Genomic DNA, 25,000 nt, shown 5'->3' on the forward strand with positions numbered 1-25,000 from the left:
TCCAAACTGATCCTCCCCGAGGTCTGCATCTACCAGTTTTTCCATTCGTCTGTAAAAAATTTGCGTTAGTATTTTGCAGCCGTGGCTTATTAAACTGATAGTTCGGTAATTTTCACATCTGTCAGCACCTGCTTTCTTTGGGATTGGAATTATTATATTCTTCTTGAAGGCTGAGGGTATTTCGCCTGTCTCATACATCTTGCTCACCAGCTGGTAGAGTTTTGTCATGACTGGCTCTCCCAAGGCCGTCAGTAGTTCTAATGGAATGTTGTCTACTCCGGGGGCCTTGTTTCGACTCAGGTCTTTCAGTGCTCTGTCAAACTCTTCGCGCAGTATCGTATCTCCCATTTCGTCTTAATCTACATCCTCTTCTATTTCCATAATATTGTCCTCAAGTACATCGCCCTTGTATAAACCTTCTATATACTCCTTCCACCTTTCTGCCTTCCATTCTTTGCTTAGAACTGGGTTTCCATCTGAGCTCTTGATATTCATACACGTGGCTCTCTTCTCTCCAAAGGTCTCTTTAATTTTCCTGTAGGCAGTATCTCTCTCACCCCTAGTGAGATAAGCTTCTACATCCTTACATTTGTCCTCTAGCCATCCCTGTTTAGCCATTTTGCACTTCCTGTCGATCTCATTTTTGAGACGTTTGTATTCCTTTTTGCCTGCTTCATTTACTGCATTTTTATATTTTCTCCTTTCATCAATTAAATTCACTATTTCTTCTGTTACCCAAGGATTTCTAGCAGCCCTCGTCTTTGTACCTACTTTATCCTCTGCTGCCTTCACTACTACATCCCTCAGAGCTACCCATTCTTCTTCTACTGTATTTCTTTCCCCTATTCCTGTCAATTGTTCCCTTATGCTCTCTCTGAAACTCTGTACAACCTCTGGTTCTTTCAGTTTATCCAGGTTCCATCTCCTTAATTTCCCACATTTTTGCAGTTTCTTCAGTTTTAATCTACAGGTCATAACCAATAGAGTGTGGTCAGAGTTCACATCTGCCCCTGGAAATGTCTTACAACTTAAAACTTGGTTCCTAAATCTCTGTCTTACCATTATATAATCTATCTGATACCTTTTAGTATCTCCAGGGTTCTTCCACGTATACAACCTTCTTTCATGATTCTTAAACCAAGTGTTAGCTATGATTAAGTTGTGCTCTGTGCAAAATTCTACTAGGCGGCTTCCTCTTTCATTTCTTAGCCCCAATCCATATTCACCTACTATGTTTCCTTCTCTCCCTTTTCCTACACTCGAATTCCAGTCACCCATTACTATTAAATTTTCGTCTCCCTTCACTATCTGAATAATTTCTTTTATTTCATCGTACATTTCTTCAATTTCTTCATCATCTGCAGAGCTAGTTGGCATATAAACTTGTACTACTGTAGTAGGTGTGGGCTTCGTATCTATCTTGGCCACAATAATGCGTTCACTATGCTGTTTGTAGTAGCTTACCCGCATTCCTATTTTCCTATTCATTATTAAACCTACTCCTGCATTACCCCTATTTGATTTTGTGTTTATAACCCTGTAGTCACCTGACCAGAAGTCTTGTTCCTCCTGCCACCGAACTTCACTAATTCCCACTATATCTAACTTTAACCTATCCATCTCCCTTTTTAAATTTTCTAACCTACCTGCCCGATTAAGGGATCTGACATTCCACGCTCCGATCCATAGAACGCCAGTTTTCTTTCTCCTGATAACGACATCCTCCTGAGTAGTCCCCGCCCGGAGATCCGAACGGGGGACTATTTTACCTCCGGAATATTTTACCCAAGAGGATGCCATCATCATTTAATCATACAGTAAAGCTGCATGTCCTCGGGAAAAATTACGGCTGTAGTTTCCCCTTGCTTTCAGCCGTTCGCAGTACCAGCACAGCAAGGCCGTTTTGGTTAATGTTGCCCTAAATTATCCTAAAGACAAACACACACACAAATGCCTGAGGGAAGACTCGAGCCTCCGCCGGGACCAACCGCACAGTCCAGGACTGCAGCGCCTTAGACCGCTTGGCTAATCCTGCGCGGCACCGATTGCATTCCTCCTGATGGTTCTAACGCGGCACCTGGTCCATAATGTGTTACACTTCCTGGAAATCGTTAAGTCCTGCTTTCAACAAACGTCTCCAAAACACAAACGTTCTAACTGCCATGTAGAGGCTCCTATGCCCCAGCATAAATGATGTCTTGTGTATGAATGGAGCATTTTGATTGGTTCTTAGGGAATTTACCTGCCAAATTACTGATGCTGCCGGTCTGGAAGCACTGTCCGCCTTTTTTTTCTGCAGAGGAGACTTTGTGTGACATAACTATTTTGTACAGGTCGCCATATTGCACTGACAGTTAAAGCCTGCGAAAATGATCTACAGATCGTCAAATACATCGCATGTATTCACCTTGCTGCTGCGCTCCGCCGACCAATGAAACTACCGCCATAAAGGTGGCTCATGGATAGAGCTGTGGATGAGCATCTCAACCAGAGAGAGGCCAGCCGGCTGTGGACGACCTCACATCCCGGAACAAAGTTATCAGTACTCCCTGTGCAAACACTCGTCTTATTGAATCTTCTCAAATTACCGCAGAATTCACTATTCACCTGTCCAGGGGAGACATGAGCCAAATCATCATAAGCCAGAAGTTTTCTGGGACTCTCTGAACCAGTGTACAAACGATGGGCAATCCCGAGCTCGAAACAACTAACTTGGTTCTAGAACTAATTTCAATATCTATAGAACACATAATTTTCCACTTAAAAATAACAATCTTTCATTCCCATTACGGCTATCGATGCGCTGAATCTATATTTCCCTTGCGATAGGACACGCAGCAGTGATCACGGACACTCGTACATGTACTGTGAAGACTGTTGTACAAAGGCTGGGTAGGTTCTTCTCGGCACAAAGGCGCCACTGTTTAATGAAGCGACCTATTTGTTTGCTTGTTTGTTTTCTACACCACTCTCCAAACTCTGGGATTAGAAGAACATATCTAATTTCACATCGCTTAACAGAATATCATACCATTTTCATGATACTTCTCGATATCAAGCACATAGCAGTATGCTACCGATGGCTCACACAACATAATTCCAAAGATATAGACTGGAAATTATTTCTCTATAAACCCAAACCTTAGTGAGTTTGAGTGTGCTGTAAATCATTGAGTAACTAGAAACTGATCTCATCTGCGAAGACCTCGAAAACCATAGAGGAAACTGATATTTCCACTCGAGAATACCGATGTCAGTGATATAACAGATCCCAAATCATCCTTATAGTTTACAAAAACAACTAAGGTGTTTCTCTTGTCTAGATAACAAGGAAACGTGTCTTCCACCCATCTTTCATGTTCTAGATGTGCACAACACAATCTATGTTCTCTCAACCAAATAAAGATGGAAAATGTGCACAAGTAATCAATCGGACCATTTACATGGGAGGGAATATTGGTCAAGCTCAAACACATGTCAATATTGAATCTTCTCAGATTTACACGCATTCACGAAAGCTCTCCAATACATACTAAGTCATCTAGAGGCGACACGGTTAAGTCAACTACATTGCTGCATCCCAACACGGCTCTCCAGTCTAACAACTCCTATCGTTAGTGGGAAACGTGAATCATAACTGCCACAGGCCACTGGCACTGCACGGCACGGCACCCATCCCCAGTCAGAATCATGCTAGGAAACCGGCCCCATTTATATTTTAACACTATACTTATTATTAAATATTACGATCGCGGTCTCAATTGGACGACATTCGACAGTGAGCAAAGTATCGGAAATACATCTTGCTGTGGTTCTGGAAATAGACATATCTGTACCATTCTTATGACTGGAGATACTCTTTCCTTTGCCGTCACAGTATTCCATGTCAAATCCATACCTTCCTTACGACAGGACAAAGTCGTTTGCTTTGCACATACTTTATAAGCCTGATGCTCAAGGATAACCTATCACACTTCCCCTACTATTAAGTATAGTACTTGGCCAATAACTGATTGCTGGCGATACGAAATAATACTGACCGCTAATCAGAGGTGGTTGGACATGTCTCATCAGTTTTTCTGACAAGTGGTACCACTGTGTCTTAGAATGAGAGGCATACTCGTCTTACAAACTACCATATTTTAAAAATACCCGACCACACAGGCCATATTACTATCACATTCGGTCTTGGTTCTACAGGTGCACACAAGTATCCATGTTAAAAGCTATACTGGCTTTGTAAATCGAGGTATGGCATTACCTCCAAATGAAGTTGTTTTTACAAACAAACATCATGACACTGAATATAGACTGTGATCTCTGGAGTGTATATTATCAGACCAACAGTGCAGTTACACGTGTCCGACGATGCAACGTCGTGATAAAATCACTAAATTTAGATAGTGATTCGGGTACAGAACGTGGTATGAAAATGGTATTTGCAACTCCCACAGGCTGCTGCTAAGTAATTCTGCAGTATTTGAAACACATGCTGTCTCAATGCAATGTTAGACGTGCTGCAATATATCTACTGGGATAGAGATGAAGGTTGATTGAGAAGGATCACAAACAATACATGGTGTGCTTATTGAGGTCATAAGAAATGTACATAGACTTTTCAGGTCTTAAGTGTCACACTCTCTGGGAGAAATGATGTCTCTGATTTGGAATCATGTCTTTCCATTCAACCACATATCTGCATTTTATCCAATGGAGAAGTCCTTTAATGATTGCAGCCACCAGTGAATCATGTTTCTGGCACTCTCATATCTCAAAACGAGTTGTGTCTGCTACAGTAAAATTCCAACGTGGTTTTAGGTAGTCCATATGCATCTTGCAACTTCCCCTCAGTCTCCACACTACCATCCCTGTAGCTTTGCGTATGTGATCGTTCCAATTTACACTACTGGCCATTAAAATTGCTACACCAAGAGGAAATGCAAATGATAAACCGGTATTCATTGGACAAATATATTATACTAGAACTGACATGTGATTACATTTTCATGAGATTTGGGTGCAAGATTTGGGTGCATAGATCCTGAGAAATAAGTACCCAGAACAACCACCTCTGGCCGTAATAACGACCTTGATACGCCTGGGCGTTGAGTCAAACAGAGGTTGGACGGCATGTACAGGTACAGCTGGCCATGCAGCTTCAACACGATACCACAGTTCATCAAGAAAAGTGACTGGCGTATTGTGACGAGCCAGTTGCTCGCCCACCATTGACCAGACGTTTTCGTTGCTGAGAGATCTGGAGAATGTGCTGGCCAGGGCAGCAGTCGAACATTTTCTGTATCCAGAAAGACCCGTACAGAACCTGCAACATGCGATCGTGCATTATCTTGCTGAAATGTAGGGTTTCGCACGGATCGAATGAAGGGTAGAGCCACGGGTCGTAACACATCAGAAATGTAACGTCCACTGTTCAAAGTGCTGTAAATGCGAACAAGAGATGACCGAGACGCGTAACCAATGGCACTCCACACCATCATGCCGGCGATGATGAATACAGGCTTCCAATGTGTGTTCACCGCAATGTCGCCAAACACGGATGCGACCATCATGATGCTGTTAACAGAACCTGGATTCATCCGAAAAATTTACGTATTGCCATTCGTGCAACCAATTTCGACGTTGACTACACCACCGGAGGCGCTCCTCTCTGTGATGCAGCGTCAAGGGTAACCGCAACCGTGGTCTCCGAGCTGATAGTCCATGCTGCTGCAAACGTCGTCGAACTGTTCGTGCAGATGGTTGTTGTCTTGCGAAACGTCCCCATCTGTTGACTCAGGGATCGAGACGTGGCTGCACAATCCGTTACAGTCATGCGGATAAGATGCCTGTCATCGCGACTGCTAGTGATATGAGGCCGTTGGGATCCAGCACGGCGTTCCGTATTACCCTCCTGAACCCACCGATTCCATATTCTGCTAACAGTCATTGGATCTCGACCAACGCAGCAGCAATGTCGCGATACGATAAACCGCAATGGCGATAGGCTACAATCCGACCTTTATCAAAGTCGAAAACGTGATGGTACGCATTTCTCCTCCTTACACGAGACATGACAACAACGTTTCACCAGGCAACGCAGGTCAACTGCTGTTTGTGTATGAAAAATCGGTTGGAAGCTTTCCTCATGTCAGCACTTTGTAGGTGTCGCCACCGGCGCCAACCTTGTGTGAATGCTCTCAAAAGCTAATCATTTGCATATCACAGCATCTTCTTCCTGTCGGTTAAATTTAGCGTCTGTAGCACGTCATCTTCGTGGTGTAGCAATTTTAATGACCAGTAGTGTAAGTAGGAGCTGTGCAGAAGTCTGAGATAGCTGTATCCACCACCTTCTGCAACCCTTGTAGAAACAGAGTAACCTGTGTTTGTGTGACAGGACTATGGTTTGACCATTCGGTGGAAATGGGAACATTTTGTCATAGCTCCGCCAACAATGTAAAATGTGTAAGGTTGACACCAAACGAAGTCTGCTCCTGCAACATGAGGTAGTATAAAAGACAGTATGGAAACTGGGGAAGAACGAGGATTATGCTACTGCATTTTAGTGGGTCCCCTGCTCCCACAACATGAGATACTATAACAGACAGTGCTTCATTGTGGTGCGGTCCCAAACTACATACAAGTACTGCTGTCTGAAGCGGATCTGCGGCGCTCAGGGCCCATTCACATCTATCAGCTCAAGATGCTATCTTCGTCATTCTGTACCATCCAACAGAGAAAGTTTACGAACTATAAAAGCTCCACTAACATCATCCGATAGAGAACTCAATAAGATTATTAGCGCATCTCTACATCTAAATTTACTTGCATCTGCGTCAAAGGATGACATAGAGTTGTTGCAGTAGTCAGTTGAGACGGAGTTGTAATGAGGTATGAGTTAATGGTAGACTGAATATTCATTCTAGAGAGTGAGAGAGAGAGAGAAAGAGAGAGAGAGAGAGAGAGAGAGAGAGAGAGAGAGAGAGAGAGAGAGAGAGAGAGAGAGGGGGGGGGGGGAGAAGTTCCTGCAGGTCATTTGTCTTCCTGGTGTTCTGTCAAGATGCATCAGTTGTGATACATACCCTGCATTTGAGTCATATACAACCGTGTGTTCTGTGTGGGTCTTAGAGCAGTGTCTACTTGCGATCGTTAATAGTAAACCTCTCGGTCATCAGAGGACTTCCATCTCATTTGTGATAAAACGTGACACATTCCTCTAAATAAACCAAGATTTATGCGATGTACCCCATTCCTCTGTCGCATCTTGGGTACATAATCGATACTTTTGTTTCATAACTAAGTTAGCAATAGGTGTTTGTGACTCACTGCAATCCCCATGTATACATCTGCTTGATAGATGTGCTGTTTACAGAGTTAGTGGTGGCATGACCTGTAATTTCACATGTCAGACGCTGCTGCTATGCCTTTATCTGTTTCCTTGTATGAGGTATTCTCCGTTACTAACGATCATTTTATATAGGACTGATGTGGGCATAGTGTAACTTTTGAACAGTGATCACATGTGAACAGTAGACGCTATACATCGCTGAATAGCTGTATTGTGCATGTATCACACAGAGCCACTGTTTTAAGGAAGTAGTATTTTCGTTTTACAGTTTGTTACCATAGTTTATCGTAGAGAAACCTCCGAGAAGGATGTATGTCATGCGCTGGAAATATATTCCTTTCATTGGAATATTAACAGCACTGCATTCTACATGACTGATAGGTCGGAAACTCAAGCGATCTAGCATTTAGCCTGTTTCTAGTGCAGAGCCGTGTAGCCTTAGGAGTGTGTGTGTTTACGTTCTCTCTTACCAGTACTCTGCTGGTACTGATCCCAGACACTAGAACAACACTTTAAAATTGACAGCGTGGTTGATTTTCATAATATGCTTCTCAATCAACCTTCACCTACAACCCAGTGGATATATTGCAGTACCTCTGACATGGCATCAAGAGAGAATGCATTACAGGTACTGGAGATATACCTAGCAGCAGCATGAGAGAGTTGCAAATACCATTTTCATACCACGTTCTGCAGCCGAATCACTATCTGAATTCAGTGATTTTATCACGATGTTGCATCGTTGGCTACGTGTAACCACACTGTTTGTCTGATAGTATACACTCCAGAGATCACAGTCTATATTCAGTGTCACGGTATTTGTCTGTAAAAACAACTTCATTCAGAGGTAATGACATATCTCGATTTACAAAGCCAGTATAGCTTTTAACATGGATACTTGTGTACACCTGTAGAACCAAGACCGATTGTGATAGTAATATGGTCGGTGCGGTCGGGTATTTTTAAAATATGGTAGTTTGTAAGACGAGTATGCTTCTCTTTCTAAGACACAGTGGTACCACTCGTCAGAAAAACTTATGAGACATGTCCAACCACCTCTGATTAGCGGTCAGTATTATTTCGTATCGCCAGCAGTCAGTTATTGGCCAAGACTATACTTAGTAGTAGGGGAAGTGTGATAGGTTATCCTTGAGCATCAGGCTTATAAAGTATGAGTGTGTTCTGACATGTGCAGAGGAAATGACTTTGTCCTGTCGTAAGGAAGGTATAGATTTGACATGGAATACTGTGCAGCAAAGTGAAGAGTATGTCCAGTCATAAGAATGGTACAGATATGTCTATTTCCTGAGCCACAGTCCTGAGCAGGATTATTTCCGATATTTTGATCACTGTCGAATGTCGTCCAATTGAGACCGCAATCGTAATATTTAACAGTAATTATAGTGAAAAAATATGTATGGGACCAGTTTCCTAGCATGATTCTAACTGGGGGTGCGTGCCGTGCAGTGCCAGTGGCCTGTGGCGGTTATTATTCACGTTTCCCACTAACGATAGGAGTTGTCAGACTGGGAAGCCGTGTTGGGATGTAGGAATGTAGTTGACTTAACCGTGCCGCCTCTAGACGGTGGAATAGCGAATAATACTTGGTATGTGTTGGAGAGGTTTCGTGATTGCGTGGAAATCTGAGAAGATTCCATATGGACATGTGTTTGCCCTTGACCATTATTCCCTCCCGTGTAAGTTGTCCGATTGACTGCTTGTGCACATTTTTCATCTTTATTTGGTCGAGAAAACATCGATTGTGGTGGGCGAATCTAGCAAATGAAAGACGGGTGGAAGACATATTTACTGGTTCTCAAGACATAAGGAACACTCTAATTGACTTTGTAAATTATATGGATGATCTGGGATCTGTTATATCACTGACATCGGTATTCGCGAGTGGAAATATCAGTTTCCTCTATTTTTTTCGAGATCTTCGCAGATGAGATCCGTTTCTAGTTGCTCAACGGTTTATATCACACTCCACCTCACTAAGGTTTCGAGTTTCTAGAGAAATAATTTCCAGTCTATATCTTTGGAATTACGTTGTGCGAGCAATTGTAGCATACTGCTATGTGCTTGATATCTAGAAGTATCACGAAAATGGTATGATATTCTGTCAAGCCACGTGAAAACAGATATGTTCTTTTAATCCCAGAGTCTGGAGATTGGTGTAGTAAACAAGCAAGCGAAAAAATAGTCGGGGCAAGAAACAGTGATGCCTTGTGCCGAGACGAAGTCCCCATACTTCTAACAACAGTCCTCGGAGTATATGACGAGTGTCAGGTGATTTCTATTGCGTATGCCATAGTGAGGGAGGTACAGATTCAGCACATCGATAGCCGTCAGGGGAATGAAAGATTGTTTTTTTGTATGTGAAAAATTATGTTCGCTATAGATACTAAGATTCGTTGCAGAACCATGGTAGTAAAGAGGAGACATACGCAGTACATTGCTTGGTGTCAGGCTGTGGCAACAATCCTAATATTTAATTGTAGTCACACTGATAAATATGTGTCGCGTGTGTACTCTGCATAAATTTGAGAAGATTCAATATAACGAGTGTTTGCACTGGGAGCAGTGATAGCCTTTCCTGGGATGTGTGGTCGTCCACGGCCGGCTGGCCTCTCTCTGGTTGCGACGCTCTTCTGCGACTGTGATCATGGGCCATGTTTATGGCGGTAGTTTCCTCCGTCGGAGCTGCACAGCAGGACAGTGAATACATGGGATGTATTTGATGATCTGTAGATCACTTTTGCAAGCTTTAACTCTCAGTGCAATATGGCAACCTGTACAAAATAGTTTTGACGTAGAAAGTCTCGTCTGCAGAAAAAAAGGCAGACAGTGCTTCCAGACTGTGAACATGAGCAATTTGGCAGGCAAATACAGTAAGAGTCAATCAGAATGCTCCATTAATTCACAAGACATCCTTAGTGCTGGGGCGTAGGTGCCTCTACATAGCAGTGAGAACGTTTGTGTTTCAGAGACGTTTGTTGAAAGCAGGACTTAACGATTTCCAGGAAGGGTAACACGTGATGGACGAGGTACCACGTTAGAACCATCAGGAGGAATGCATTCGGTGTTATTCTGGGCTTTTTCATAAACAGGTTCTGTTAGGACAAGAATTTCCATGCGAACAAGCTGAGACATCAAGAAAGCTGCTAGAAAAGCGACCGTTAACTATTTATAATTGGCTCTTATTTACATAGCTATGTCACGTCAGCATAACACTGAGAACCTTGTAGATGCGCCTGCGATGGCGAGCTGCTACTCTAACACTTCGTGGCGATGCGGCAGCTACGCCGGGTGGGTAGACGATTGCACGGCTAGATGCAGCTCGCATGTCCCATTAGGACTACTAGGAACAATGCACCCTGTGCTATCCTGGGAAGCATTGGAACATATTTCTATAGTGCGACCTGTGACGTCAGTATCCACAGGTAGAGAGGTATTGCGTCAGCAATCGTAAACACGCGCTTGTGACCCAGAGGTGTCTCGCGTATGGGACCGGCGTGAGCGCGCCACCCGATATGCTTTCCTTGAAGTTCTGTAGGGGGGCAGTTCGTTGACACATCATGGTTGGTGATAGTTCGAAAGTGTTTTTTTATGTGCAGTGAGGGTTTGAGTATTGCATTATTTTCGGCTTTTTAAGCATTTTGTGGGTGTATGCGTAGTGATACACACGTATTATCTTTTGACAATTTGCGAGTTGTTTGTCTCTTGCATTATTTTGTGAACAGGTGTGCAGGCTGTGCAGTGTATGATTTCAACAGTTGACGATTATCACGCGCATTTGCAGAGCCTTTTACATGCCTTATTTTGACAAATTACGAGTTGTTTGCATCTTTGCACATCAATGCACTGCATTTTTTCGGTGATTTACGAGTAGTTTACAGTTCTGTAGACTACTTAGTGCGACCTCAAGCACACCAGGGTAACTGTTTTGTATCAGTGTAATGAGTAAACTATGTGAAAGCCGTCCCTAAATAAATTGTATTCATTATTTTGGCAATTTATAATTAATGAGCGAGCCTGCACATCAGTGAACCGCCTTATTTCAGTGATTTATTAGTTGTTTTCTAGTTCTGTAGGCTATTCAATGCATTATTTCGACATTTTGCGTTATTTCGGTAATTTACGAGTTGTTTGCATGTCTATAAATCAGTGTACTGCATTATTTCGGTAATGTACGAGTTGTTTGCATGTCTGTGCATCAGTGTACTGCATTATTTCGATTATTTATGAGTAGTTTGAAGGTCTGTAGGCTATGTAGTGTGACCCCAAGCACATTAGAGTGAATGTTTTGTTATCAGTGTAAAAAATATACTACATCAAATACATCCCTAAATAAATTGTTTCAAAATAACTAAAGTAGAGTCGTTACTATCCAGCAGCCCAGAGCATGCTGACTCCTTTTTCCGCCATTCCCCCCCCCCCCTCCCCTCCCCCCAAGACCACCATCTTCGATTACATCACAGGAGGGACGACAGCGCCCTCTGGTGGCAGTACCTCGACCCTAGGCCAGTTGGACTCTGGACCTCATGCTGAACACACTGGATGGAGCTATTGCCTCAATTTTTTGAAATAAACACTGCATACAAAATGAAGACTTATGTACATCCTATCCAACACAGGCTGAGTCCCTTTCCCTCTAATGCCTAGGAAAAGGTTGGGGTCAGATGATTTAGGTTAGTGGAGGTGGACAAAGTGCCCTTTTCTCCCGCCATTTTCTTAGGTTAGTGTAGGTAGTTGTGGTGTGTTGCATTATCCTGTTGGAATTTGAACTTCTCGCTATTTTCTGTGGGATGGGAGGGGGATGGGGTTGGGTTAGTGGAGGTAGCCCCATTGACTTATCTTCCTGCCAAAATTTGAATTCCCTCCGTCACGTCATTGCGACGTTGCTATATCTACTGACGCCATTGTTGCCATAAATTTGACAACAATGGAGAGTGGGGCTGAGCTCTCTTTGTCCTACTACTTATACCATGTGATGTTGCTACTGTTAAAAGAATAGTCCACCGTGATGACGGTCTCTGACTGAAACTGGGTGTAAATAAATAATTTTTAAGATAGCACTGTATCATCATGCATTTTTTCACGTACTTGGAGTATGGCTGATAACTGTGTGGGCAGCGAGTAACAAGAATCCAGGAGCTCCTGGAAAAATGTCTGGCACTCGCAAGCTGCAAGATTCGCCCATGCGCAGAGTTGTCTGACTTCTAGCAGGAGTAATCTCCGCGTGATCCATGTTTATTGTTTATGGCGTTTCATTTTCGAAGCTGTTGTAGCAGTTATGTTTGGGTTATTTTTAAGTTTACACTTTGTACCTCATTGCTTAACTGCAATGTTTTTATACAAATAAATTTCATATTTTATTTGTGTATGTATGTTTTGAGTAGTGATAATGTTTTTTTTTATTTTATTACAATGACAAATCCTAAAGCATTCTGAGGTGATCCCTTGATGGTGGTCCACTCCTTACAAAAGAATTTACTGGTCATAAATTCTGGTGCTTTGCATTCACATGATACCTATCAATTCAGTAATTATCAGATCACAGAATAAAAACAAATGTTTCTCAAGAGACTTTGAAAGACGCCAAGCTCGTGGCATGTCTCCTTCCATTTTTTTTTTTTTTTTTTTTTTTTTTTGCCTTGATTCCCGAGTGGGATGACCAGCTAAGGTCATTGCGGTAATGCAATCTTGAACGGGAGCTTTCATTTTCTTTAGGTACTAACTGGCTGTCGCACTGGCGTGGGATGATGTGTGGCGCCACGGCTACGTGAGCGACAAGAGCAGAGTACGGCCAACTCGTCGTATCACAGGGGATGTCCGGCGTTTTCACCTTCTGTAGCGAGGCGCAGGCATGGTGTCGCGAATTGCTTTAGTGTCCTGGGGCCCACCCCTCGTCAACCAGGCGGTTGGCTGCATTGTCTGCATAGGTTCGGAGAATATAATGTCTGCGTCCACAATGAGGTCGACAGTACGATGGCCACATAGACCACTGCCGTCCAATCACCATAGGCAGTTTCATGCCTACACTTTGCAGCGCATAGACCGAAAAACGCCATGTGGCGTGTGCTGACACAAAAGAGCGCTCTCCGAATTTGGCGGTACGACCCGTGATGGAAAGAAAATTTGTTGTAATGGTTTGGAAGGGAAAGGAACTGCAGAATCTAAGGAGACTATCTTTCGGTGTGAAGACGAAGTGAGGAGTTTAGAGATTCGTTTCTGGATGGCCTGAAAGGGAGGTCGTTTTTCACTTCAGGATCGACAGAGGGAACTTCAGAGTTCTTCACTTCTGGTCAGCCAGAGTGAAGATGATCGCAAGAGTCAGAAGTGTTACTGTCACAGCAGTCCGGGCAGTCGGTTTTGTTTTATCACTTCGTCACACAGTATTTCGGTCGGGTCTTGATCCACCACAGGTACGGACCGCCACTGAGAGAGATGCAACATCATCCCTGTGCTCCGTGCTGTCGGCGCGTGGCCAGTCTCGCAGGTGGTAATGTATTCGCAGCACAGGCGCAGTAGTCCAATTAATTTCGCTCCTCCTGGCTTATACTGTAGCCTTGTCGCCTTCCACAGCCACGGCTTCCATGTGTGATCTGTATCAAGGGCTTTCATTCCCGATAGATATTGTTCGTAATAGTCAGGGATAATGTGTGAAGGCATACTCACAATCACAAAGTGTGCAAGGCTCTATAACGTGATAATTGACCGCACTCCTGTATGGAAGTTCAGCTAACATCTCGTTATCCAAGTTACATTGTCCTTATTTATATTCCATTCAATTCTTGTGTCTGGTAATACTTTCGGAATTGTCGAGATAAATCACCTTATGATACCAAAATCTTTATATTACTTAGTAGCTGAATTTCACCTTTATTGTTAGCGGTCTTTGCCAGGTACGAGTGATCAGCTATTAAATTATCATAAATAGAATTATGTCGAAGGCGCAACACTTAAACTGACCACAGACAGGCCATATCATAATTACCTGGTCATAAATTGTCTGTTGCATGATAGGAACTGTGGTAGTTAAAGGGTGGAGGGTGGGGGTGGTGGTTGAGTGTATTAACGGATTTCTTTAATGAATTTTGGTGAGATGGCCACCTCTGAACCCCAGAACCTCGCAACTTTAGCAAATAATATTTCTCGGAATCATAGTGAACAGCTATTTTACCGTGTAGTTACCAGTATATGAATTAAATTCATGTATTTCATTTTATGCCTATCGTAAGTGACGAATTTCCACAACTGTGCTATAATTTGTTCCCATCCCAGTTCCACTGTAACATAGAATATGATAAAATGTTTGCTCTGGCTACAATAACTCCTTACGCCCAATCTGAACAATATGCTGCAATGCTGCACACGATCACCTGATGCTCCAGCGTGCTCGTAATTCCAGGCAGAAATGGGACGAGAAGCGTTTGCATAGAGCAAGCACCGAGCACGGATTCCTACGTCAGTGTAGCTGCACATGCGCAGTAATGCCTGTTTTGTGACACTTGCAAGTTCTTTGACCGCTGCTCAGACCAACAGTAATCTACTGGGACCTGAGCTGTGGCATTTGTTTAATTTCATTTCACTTTCATAGGTGCAAAGAAGTACCGCACGTGAAGATGAACACCGCTGTAACGCGCTTCACCAAACCTTGTTGCTTGCTTATAGCATTTCCATCACAGCCAGTGGCCAGATCATAGACCAAGCTGCAAATATTGTCAGCGCTGTGGGACATCCCCCCACCCCAGCATTCCTCCCATAATACTTACCCGTTCGTTCCCCGCGCTGTCCACTGCGATAATACAAGGACAGTTGAATCTATACTCTATTGGCTTACGGGAGAAAAGCAAGTCCTGCCATATTAACGCGATTTCTTCGTATTTAACAGTTTCCAGTTTCCTTCAAAGTGTTATCAATTTTTGCTGTTTCTGGATGAACATATACTGAAAGTACTCTCAAAACCGTGTTTTGAGATATAATTAGTTGGTATGTCAAGGAAAAGCAGCCCTTTAGACCTATTACGGAAATGAAATATGAATAGAAAGTCAACTTACATATTTTTAGGTTTACCGAACTATAGGACGTTTTCTTTTCTCCCCCTTCCATCACGCAGCAGGCCCTGTGGGCATGCAATTACGTCACCATAAGTAAATGAACAGCGAAAGATTTTCCGTTCATTTACTTACTTTATTCTGTACACTACCGTACGTATATAATCACGCTTCCACTCTTAATGTATTTTTTCTGTCTTCTGGTGTATCACCACTAGTTTTAATAGATTTAAAACGCCACTAGAAACAGACACTTTACGGTCTGTTTCAATGGTAACAACCTAATCATAATACTGAATGGATGATACAAAAATTGCATTTATTGCCGTGTAATTTTACCATGATCCAATAACGCTTCACTCATGCAAAATATAAATAAGAAAACTTACTGTGACTTACAGCTTCAGGTGAGCTAGACAAACGTGTGAAATACACTTGGTGTTTTGGAAATCGAAAGGGCTAAACTGCAATTTACATTACTGGGGTATCCGACTCGGAATCTCCTGTCCAGTCAAAACTACCCTTAAGGCTTATCACTGATAATATTCGCCCCACTTACTAAACAAGCTTACAATGAAGCTGTGGCCCCCTGCTGCGCCCTTCAGTTAGATATTTCAGTATGCCAATCCTGACCTCCTAACGTATCCTCAGATCACAAGAATATTAACAAATTCATAAAAGTTAAGGAAGAAAAAGTTGCTGAAATCAAGTATTGTTTTCCTCAGATTTAATTTATTGTAATACAGTGCATCCGCAGTCTCTCCGCAATTACGAGCTCCGTGTTTCTCGCCTTACGCATTGTTCAAATGGTTCAAATGGCTCTAGGCACTATTGGACTTAACATCTGAGCCGGCCGGTGTGGGCTTCTAGGCACTTCAGTGTGGAACACCGCGACCGCTACAGTCGCCGGTTAGAATCCTGTCTTGGGCATGGATGTGTGTGATGTCTTAGGTTAGTTAGGTTTAAGTAGTTCTAAGTTCTAGGGGACTGATGACCTCAGATGTTAAGTCCCATAGTGCTTAGAGCCATTTTTTAACTTAACATCTGAGGTCATCAGTCCTATAGACTTAGAACTACTTAAAGCTAACTCATCTAAGGAAATAACACACATCCATGCCCGAGGCAGGATTCGAACATGCGATCGTAGCAGCCGCGTGGTTCCGGACTGAAGCGCCTAGAACCGCTCGGCCACAGCGGCCAGCCGGGGCGCATAGTCTGCGGTTATGTTGGGAGATGGGATTTGACATTATCGCAATTAAAACAATGAAGTTAATTAATTATATCAATTACAATTAAATACCCTGTACTCACCAATGTCAAAGTAGGCGCTGGAAAAGTTCTTCTCTTTCATCAAGGCATTTACGTTCAACACATTTACATTTATTTGCGAACACCTTACCAATGTTTCACGTGTAATCGAATCAGATAATCAATCATCGCTGTCTTCAATTCACCTATTGTCGTTGGGTTATTTTTAGTAACAAATGTTTTAGCGACACTTCAATAAGACCTTCTATAATTACTCTGCTCCAAAAATTTTACCTAAGGCTCGTAGCTGCCGGTGTGCCGTATGAACAGTAGCGTTTTCTTGTTAGAAAAATGAATGACTGATGTCATTTCCATTCAGCATGTCAATAAATGGATACATTATATGGGAACAAAAGACATCGTAAATGACGGTACTGCGGGAGTTATATTCGCGCTCGCGTTATGGCAACCCACACCTCTGATTTTCTCAGAAAAGTAATGGCGTTTCTCTTAAGGCATGTGGATTTTCTGATGACTCGTAATTAATGTAGCCAGATAGGTGAAACTAAGCGTCACCACCGGAAAAGGTTCGATCTGAAACAGCAACTCCATGTCAGTTAACAAATCACTGAAACCATTCACAGTACACTATTTGTTTCATATGGTCCATACAATGTAATTGTTGCGCAGCAGTGATTTTGTACAGATACATCCCCAGTTCCTTGGTTACGGATTTGTGTGCTGTCGTACGAGAGACTTTAGCCTCTTGTGATAAACTCCTCACTGGCTTTGTTGGACTCCGCAACATGGTGTCCGAAGTGTCGTTAAGCTTCCATTCTGTTAAAATTGTAGGTCTCCAAGCTCGCGGTGCATCATCAACTGAACGCGTTGTCTGGAATTTTCGGATTACATCACGTCCGGTGTCACGATGTGGAGTCCTCTAGGCAGGAAAACGCAGACTAAATTGCCTCCTCACGTGCTCCGTAAATTTTCCTACTGCACGGAAAACCTCTTCACTAACAACGCTCTCTCTACTATAGTAAGCATTCTCACTGCATTCGGCTTATACAAGAACTAGACAGTGACACTAACAGCTGCAATGCACATGCACCACCACCATCACCACCACCACCACCACCACCACCACTGCAGGTCCAGATAACAGGTGCAGGTGAGACTTGATGTGCTGCCAACATTACGCGCCCCACAAGACGAGACACGTGAGGCTCGCCGCTGCGGCGAGGCTTCGCCGACGCACGGCGTAAAACATGTGAATACTCAGAAACAGAACATTATTCAAAAATGAAAAACAAACACGAAACGAAATTCATGGTGACGGATTATGTTGGCGGTTGGCAAAGCTATTAAAAGGGAATGGGATGGTCAAACTAACATGACACCTCCCTCAAAATAATCACAACAAAGGGTGTCTGAATAATGTATGATGCATTGACGAAAATTGTGACCTCTACATGCACGTTCAATACGACATACATTGGTTGAAATAGAAGTGCTGCAGGTCAGTTGGTCTTGCTGCAGTAAAGACTACTCTATTCAAAGAAATATACCTAACATGCAAGGGCTGTCATGCAACGTACTGCTCAAAGAGTGATGTGCAATCCCCTCGAAGGTGCACAGCTGCTAAGACCGCAACCAATGCATCCTTGCACCAAGTTGAGTTGCCGAACAACCAAGACTGTACTCTTCGCCAAATATTCTCCGAATGCCACGAAAATACTTTGCTTGCATCCCTTCTTAACAACATCGCTCCACGAGGAGTGCCGCCAAAAAATGACGATTCCAATCGTCAAACGGCTCGCCCAATTCCGCCAGTGGAGTAATTATAACACCGCTCGAGAGCTGCCTTCTAGACAAGGCATAAAGTATTCTCCCAGTGAAAAAGCTTGCCGCCAAAAACTATGCACACCCCCACTACTAGTTCTGATGTCAAAAGCAGTCGCCCAGTCGCGCCGCGATATCCTCTGCGCACGGAGATACACCAGCGTCCGAAACGTTGTGGTGGGCATTTGTGCCCCACGCCTTCCTGGCGCCAGAGAAACGCACAAGAATTTCTTCCCCGTGGCAGACAATGCTCCTTTTTCCCAGAGCGACACATTACGCAGGCGCCAGACTGTCGCACGCGACATCCTGAACTCGTGAATGGCTTAGCGCCACTCGGGCTGGAAAATACATCTCGTTGTGTAACTCGAGGCACCAGCCGCTGCCCTGTGGCGTGCCGGTTGCAGGAAACATGAAAGGCGGTGGATGCTGCCTGTCTCCACAAGGCGGCGCTGTCCCCACTTCTGTTTTAGCCTGGGTGACCCGATGTGTGCCTACCGAGAACTCTAATTCTCCGTGTCTTTTCACCTCGAAGGTGTGTTCCGTCGCACAGCACGACGAAAGCATCTCCCAGACGTAATCGCCAACACGAAAAAAGATAAAACTCTGATTACGAATTGCCTCCAGCTATTACTCCTAGCGGCACACAAACTCAAACCTTGTTATACACTCATTTAATTGCCCTGATGGGTCACTACATAACTGATCTGGCTATAATGCCTCTCTACTGATCATTTAATAATTAAAGATGAAAGAAAGCGAGCCTAAAGGCTCAGCTACCTTTCAGAAAAGATACTCTCAATCACGTTAAGTACTGCAACTTCCTTCTTGCTATCAATGAGACGAAACATTTTAAAACTTCCACAGATCTATTCCTCATTTAACCCTTATGTAAAAAAAGCACATGGTCGGTGATTGGTCAATGCCCTTAGGACACAGCCACCAAGTGATGTTAGCCTTTGGAAAGCGGTCCAACTTACGTAAGAGGCATACTGTGACTATTACAGCGCCATCTATCACAAAGCGAAAAAAGTGGTCCAACTGAAACATTCATATATCTTTACGTACCACACGAATATGTAATAAAATATGGGGGTTCCTATTTTTAAAAAACGCAGTTGATACCCGTTTGACCTATGGCAGCGCCATCTAGCGGGCCAACCATAGCGCCATCTGGTTTCCCCCTTCAAGCTAGACGAGTTTCGTTCTTTGTAGTTTTTTCGTTTGATGCTTATTTTGTGAGATATTTGGCCCGGTCACTATCAATGAACCACTCTATATTTTTCAGCTGATGTATAAAACATGTGTTCGCCACCCTACTGTAGTTCTAAAGCTATTAGATCACTGAACCCAGCAGCTGTAATAAAGCTAAGACAGTCGACACGAAGTGTGCTGAGATGTACTGATAACAATTAGGGAGCCGAGGCTCAGATTAGTATTAGCAAATTTACAGACATTGCGCCACTTCTTGGCGCTACCAAGCTTTGCAATCTAACAGTCACTGTAAGTGTTCAGCAAGCAAAACTTAATTTCATATTCGTTACAACTAGTAAGTTCCATGTTTTAAAATGAGTGGCTTTAAATCCTATCACATAAAAGTACACTCAGCACTGCGTCGTCAGGCCACAAGTGGCCCATCGGGACCATTCGATCGCCGTGTCATCCTTAGTTGTGGATGCGGATAGGAGGGGCGTGTGGTCAGAACACTGCTCTCCCGGTTTTCTTTGACCGGAGTCGCTACTATTCGTTCGAGTAGCTCCTCAATTGGCATCACGAGGCTGCGTGCACCCCGAAAAATGGCAACAGCACATGGCGGCCCCGATGGTCACTCATCCAAGTGCCGGCCACGCCCGACAGCGCTTAACTTCGGTGATCTGATGGGAACCGGCGTATCCACTGCGGCAAGGCCGTTGCCGCACAGAAAAGTGAGTGACTTTAAATCCCCCACAGCAACCTTGCTCCTGCCAGCTATACTGATTTTATCTTTTTTACCTATATTAACTTTTGTTAAAATATTGGATTATGTAAATTTTGTCCAGCAATATCTAATTTTCTTAACTGAAAGTAATGGCTTCATCTTTGCTCTACGATGAATCAAGGACGACTAGCCAACGTGTTCATTATATCAGCTGAGAGAAAAGTCTCAAACGAAATAGACTTCAATGATGTTGTTAAGAATTTCGTTAAAATACAGGCAGGGAAACATGTACTATAATAATGTTAACAATAATTGATACTAAGGTTACAAAATTTACTTATAATTGCACAATATTTCATTCCTGGAGTAATAGGTGAAAGCTAATTTTCTTATTTTTTCTTTATTATTTGTTTGATCTCTACTGTGTACTTCGCTGTGCCAAATGCTGATCCGTATTCTAAGGTATATCTTTAAGTACGTATATTGGAATTACTAGACTGTAGAGTGTGCACATCATAAAAATTGACTTTTTGCTTCGAACGTTCTCGGGTTTGCTGCTGGATACATTCGCCATAGGTCCACAATATTTCGGCGAATAACTGTTCCCCTATCATCAGGTGCATCACGCCAGAGCACTGTAACTGCATGCAGCATCCGCGTGGCGCGCACGCGCCTGTGGTGCGCGAGTGAGAGCGCTTCGCCAGTGCTGGCGGAAGTTGCCGAAGATAACTGATGCTAATGACAGCATTTACACGCGGGTGGCGCAGCCGCGTGAGCCACGCGGATTTAACGCGACTGCACTCACTTGAGCGCAGGCAGGGAATGTACAGTGAGCGCACGGGCGATGTGCTTCATTTAGCACCAGATTTGGGCGAAATTTATCCGAACGAGGACTATTTGTTATTCGTGAACAACAAATATTATTCGAAACATTATCACTTGTTGTTGTTGTGGTCTTCAGTCCTGTGCATGCTTCTTCATCTCCCAGTACCTACTGCAACCTACATCCTTCTGCATCTGTTTAGTGTATTCATCTCTTGGTCTTCCTCCCTCCACGCTGCTTCAGTCTGGAACCGCGTGACCGCTACGGTCGCACGTTCGAATCCTGCCTCTGGCACGGATGTGTGTGATGTCCTTAGGTTAGTTAGGTTTAAGTAGTTCTAAGTTTTAGAGGACTGAAGACCTTAGATGTTAAGTCCCATAGTTCTCAGAGCCATTTGAACCAACTTTAAGAAACGACTTCCTGACACTTAAATCTTTACTCGATGTTAACAAATTTCTCTTCTTCAGAAACGCTTTCCTTGCCATTGCCAGTCTACATTTTAATCTTCACTACTTCGTCCATCCTCAGATATTTTGCTCCCCAGATAGCAAAACTCATTTACTACTTTGAGCGTCTCATTTCTTAATCAAATTCCGGCAGCATCACCCGATTTAATTCGACTACATTCCATTATTCTGGTTTTGCTTTTGTTGATGTTCATCTTAAATCCTCCTTTCAAGACACTGTCCATTCCGTTCAGCTGCTCTTCCAGGTCCTTGCTGTCTCTGACAGAATTACAATGCCATTGGCAACCTAAAATTTTTTATTTCTTCTCCATGGGTTTTAATACCTAATCCGAATTTTCCTTTTGTTTGCTTTACTGCTTGCTCAATATACAGATGGAATAACATCAGGGAGGGGCTACAACCCTGTCTCACTCTCTTCCCAACCACTGCTTCCCTTTCATGCCCCTCGACTCTTATAACTGCCATCTGGTATCTGTACATATTGTAAATAGCCTTTCACTTCCTCTATTTTACCCCTGCAAACTTCATAATTTGGAAGAGAGTATTCCAGCCAACACTGTCAAAAGCTTTCTCTAAGTCTACAAATGCTAGAAACGTAGATGAAGGTTCAGTACGGTGATGCATGTATGTCACAGCACCAAGTCTACGAATGGAGTAGGGAGTTCGCGAATGGTCTGCCTTGAGTGGAAGATGCTCCTCGTCCAGGTCAGGCACAATGAGTTGTGACTCCACAGAACATTGCAGCAGTTGAAACCATAGTGAAGGAAAAACGCCGAGTGACACTGAACGACATTGCAGCATGTTTACAGATTAGTCATGGGTCACCACACCACATTGTGCATGATGTGCTCCAGTTTCACAAAGTGGCTGCAGGATGGGTGCCACTGCAGCGACTCCTTAAATGAGACAACGATGTGTTGATGCTTGTGAAGAACTTCTTCGGCGCTTTGCACGAAAAGGTGATGGCTTCCTTGCAAGGATAGTTACTGGGGACGAAACCTGGGTTCACTTCCCCCAACTGGAAGGGAACATCCACCATACTCACCAGACCTTGCCCCAAGTGATTTCCATATGTCTGGACCATTCGAAGATGCAATGAGAGGAAAGAAGTTCCGTTCTGATGAAGAGGTACGCCACGCGGTGCATGAGTGGTTGCGCGGACTACCAGAAGAATTTTTTCTAAATGAATTTATGCACTTTGTAAGCGCTAGAGGACTTGCATTGAGCGTAGAGGAGATTACGTTGAAAAGTTGTACAGCTTTGTACCACTTCTGCACAATAAATAATATTTTAAAAAATTTAAGGTTTTCATTTGACTCACCTCCTACTTACATAAATAAAAACATGTATTCGTCATCTGTGAATAAAAAGTGTTAAGGATAATAGATAAATCTGAAATTCAATTGCCTTTATAGCAACAGTTCCTTGTCATTCATTAAACTAAGATAATTATTGTATCTTTGAAATTAGTAGTTTTCAGAATTTCTTGAAACTCTGATCAGAAACTTTATCTGATTTACAGAGATTTTTCCGTTGCGACACTAAAGAAAATACCTTCTACACATGCAGTGGCCTCCTGAATTCGTCTTTAATCATGACTTCGATGTATGACTTTCAGCTCAAAATCTTCTTCAGCAAAAACTGAAAAATCATCAGTTAGAGCTAGAGTTTGACAAATAATTCGTTGTCATTCCACTTTAACGTCACTTCTCAAACCACATTCCCAATACAATATTCTTTTTATGTCACAGTGTCTTTCGACTCTCGTGGCCCGATTTGCTTGACATTTCTTTGGCTACTATAAGTTACGTCTCAAGTTTGTTGTGAACCTTCCTTGGTCATGAACAGCAATAGAGGTGAACTGCTTGTTTTTAAATCATGGGTAAGATTGCTGCAGTAATGTCAGTTGGCACAGGAAGTCGAAAAACGTCTTAGAATCGTCTCTTGACACTTTCAAATGTTTACCAAGATGGTATCTGTTCTTTCGGACATGTCCGGAAGAACAGATACCATCGGTGACCAAGCAGCTCGTTAGAATGAAATTACAATGAAATGAACACCCTTAGCTGCTTACAGGCGTTGACATACGTCAACGGGGACAGATGCAAATGTGTGCCCCGCCCGGGATTCGAACCCGGGAGCTCCTGCTTACATGGCAGACGCTCTATCCATCTGAGCCACCGAGGACACAGAGGATAGCGCGACTGCAGGGATTTATCTCTGGCACGCCTTCAGCGAAACCCACATTCTCAACGTATTGTCCCGCACTACATTCGAAGTGCCCCCGCCCATTATAATCATTACTCAATGCGCGTTGCCGATTCCCGCAAGAGAAGAAGATGGTCAAGTGGCCGGGGAGCCTTAACTATATATTTACTAAGATGGTATCCGAAAGAACAGATACCATCTTAGTAAGTATATAATTAAGGCTCACCGGCCACTTGACCATCTTCTGCTTCAGTGCGAATGCACAAACAGTGTTCGAAAGAACAGTGCGGGACAATACGTTGAGAATGTGGGTTTCGCTGAAGGCGTGCCAGAGATAAATCCCTGCAGTCCCGCTATCCTCTGTGTCCTCGGTGGCTCAGACGGATAGTGTCTGCCATGTAAGCAGGAGATCCCGGGTTCGAGTCCCGGTCGGGGCACATATTTTCATCTGTCCCCGTTGACGTATGTCAACGCCTGTAAGCAGCTAAGGGTGTTCATTTCATTGTACCTTCAAATGTTCAAATGTGTGTGAAATATTACGGGATTTCACTGCTAAGGTCACCAGTCCCTAAGCGTACACGCTACTTAACCTAAATTATTCTAAGGACAAACACGCACATGCATGCCCGAGGGAGGACTCGAACCTGAGCTGGGACCAACAGCACAGTCCAAGACTGCAGCGCCTTAGACCGCTCTTGACACTTTCACGATACACAAGTTGCAAGTATGCTGCCATATTATTCACTCGAACCGAAATTGTTGAATCTCAAAGCTCTACGTAATTGCGTAGATTGATGTCGGATTGAAAAAAATTCTTGAAGATTCTAATGGCAAGCTCACTTTGAGTTAAGCCTAAAACACTTTGGATGAATCTGGACGTCTAGCTGCATTCCACAAACGTTTTAGGAGACTTTAGATTAAAAGTCTTGTGATGTTAATCGTTAGGAACCACTGAGTTATTGCTTGGTTCACTCATTTTGTAGCGCTACAACTACAAATTGCGTAATTCTACTAAAGAGACGCGTATATCCCGTAGTGCTTTGAGAACTTACGTGGCTGCATTCTACGTCCTTGCCCTTGCCGAAGCAATCA

At 43.3% G+C, this 25,000-nt stretch overlaps 1 non-coding gene and 1 pseudogene across 1 annotated transcript; both read right to left on the reverse strand.

The window, feature by feature from the left end:
- Positions 1-20,289: 20,289 nt before the first annotated feature.
- On the reverse strand, positions 20,290-20,407 carry LOC126268241 (5S ribosomal RNA; annotated as a pseudogene).
- Positions 20,408-23,813: 3,406 nt separating this feature from the next.
- Positions 23,814-23,887, reverse strand: Trnat-ugu (transfer RNA threonine (anticodon UGU)). The gene has a single exon. It is a non-coding gene; the product is annotated as a tRNA-Thr (tRNA).
- Positions 23,888-25,000: the final 1,113 nt, after the last annotated feature.

The sequence above is a fragment of the Schistocerca gregaria genome, chromosome 4, assembly GCF_023897955.1.
Source record: "Schistocerca gregaria isolate iqSchGreg1 chromosome 4, iqSchGreg1.2, whole genome shotgun sequence".
Taxonomy (NCBI): Eukaryota; Metazoa; Arthropoda; class Insecta; order Orthoptera; family Acrididae; genus Schistocerca; species Schistocerca gregaria.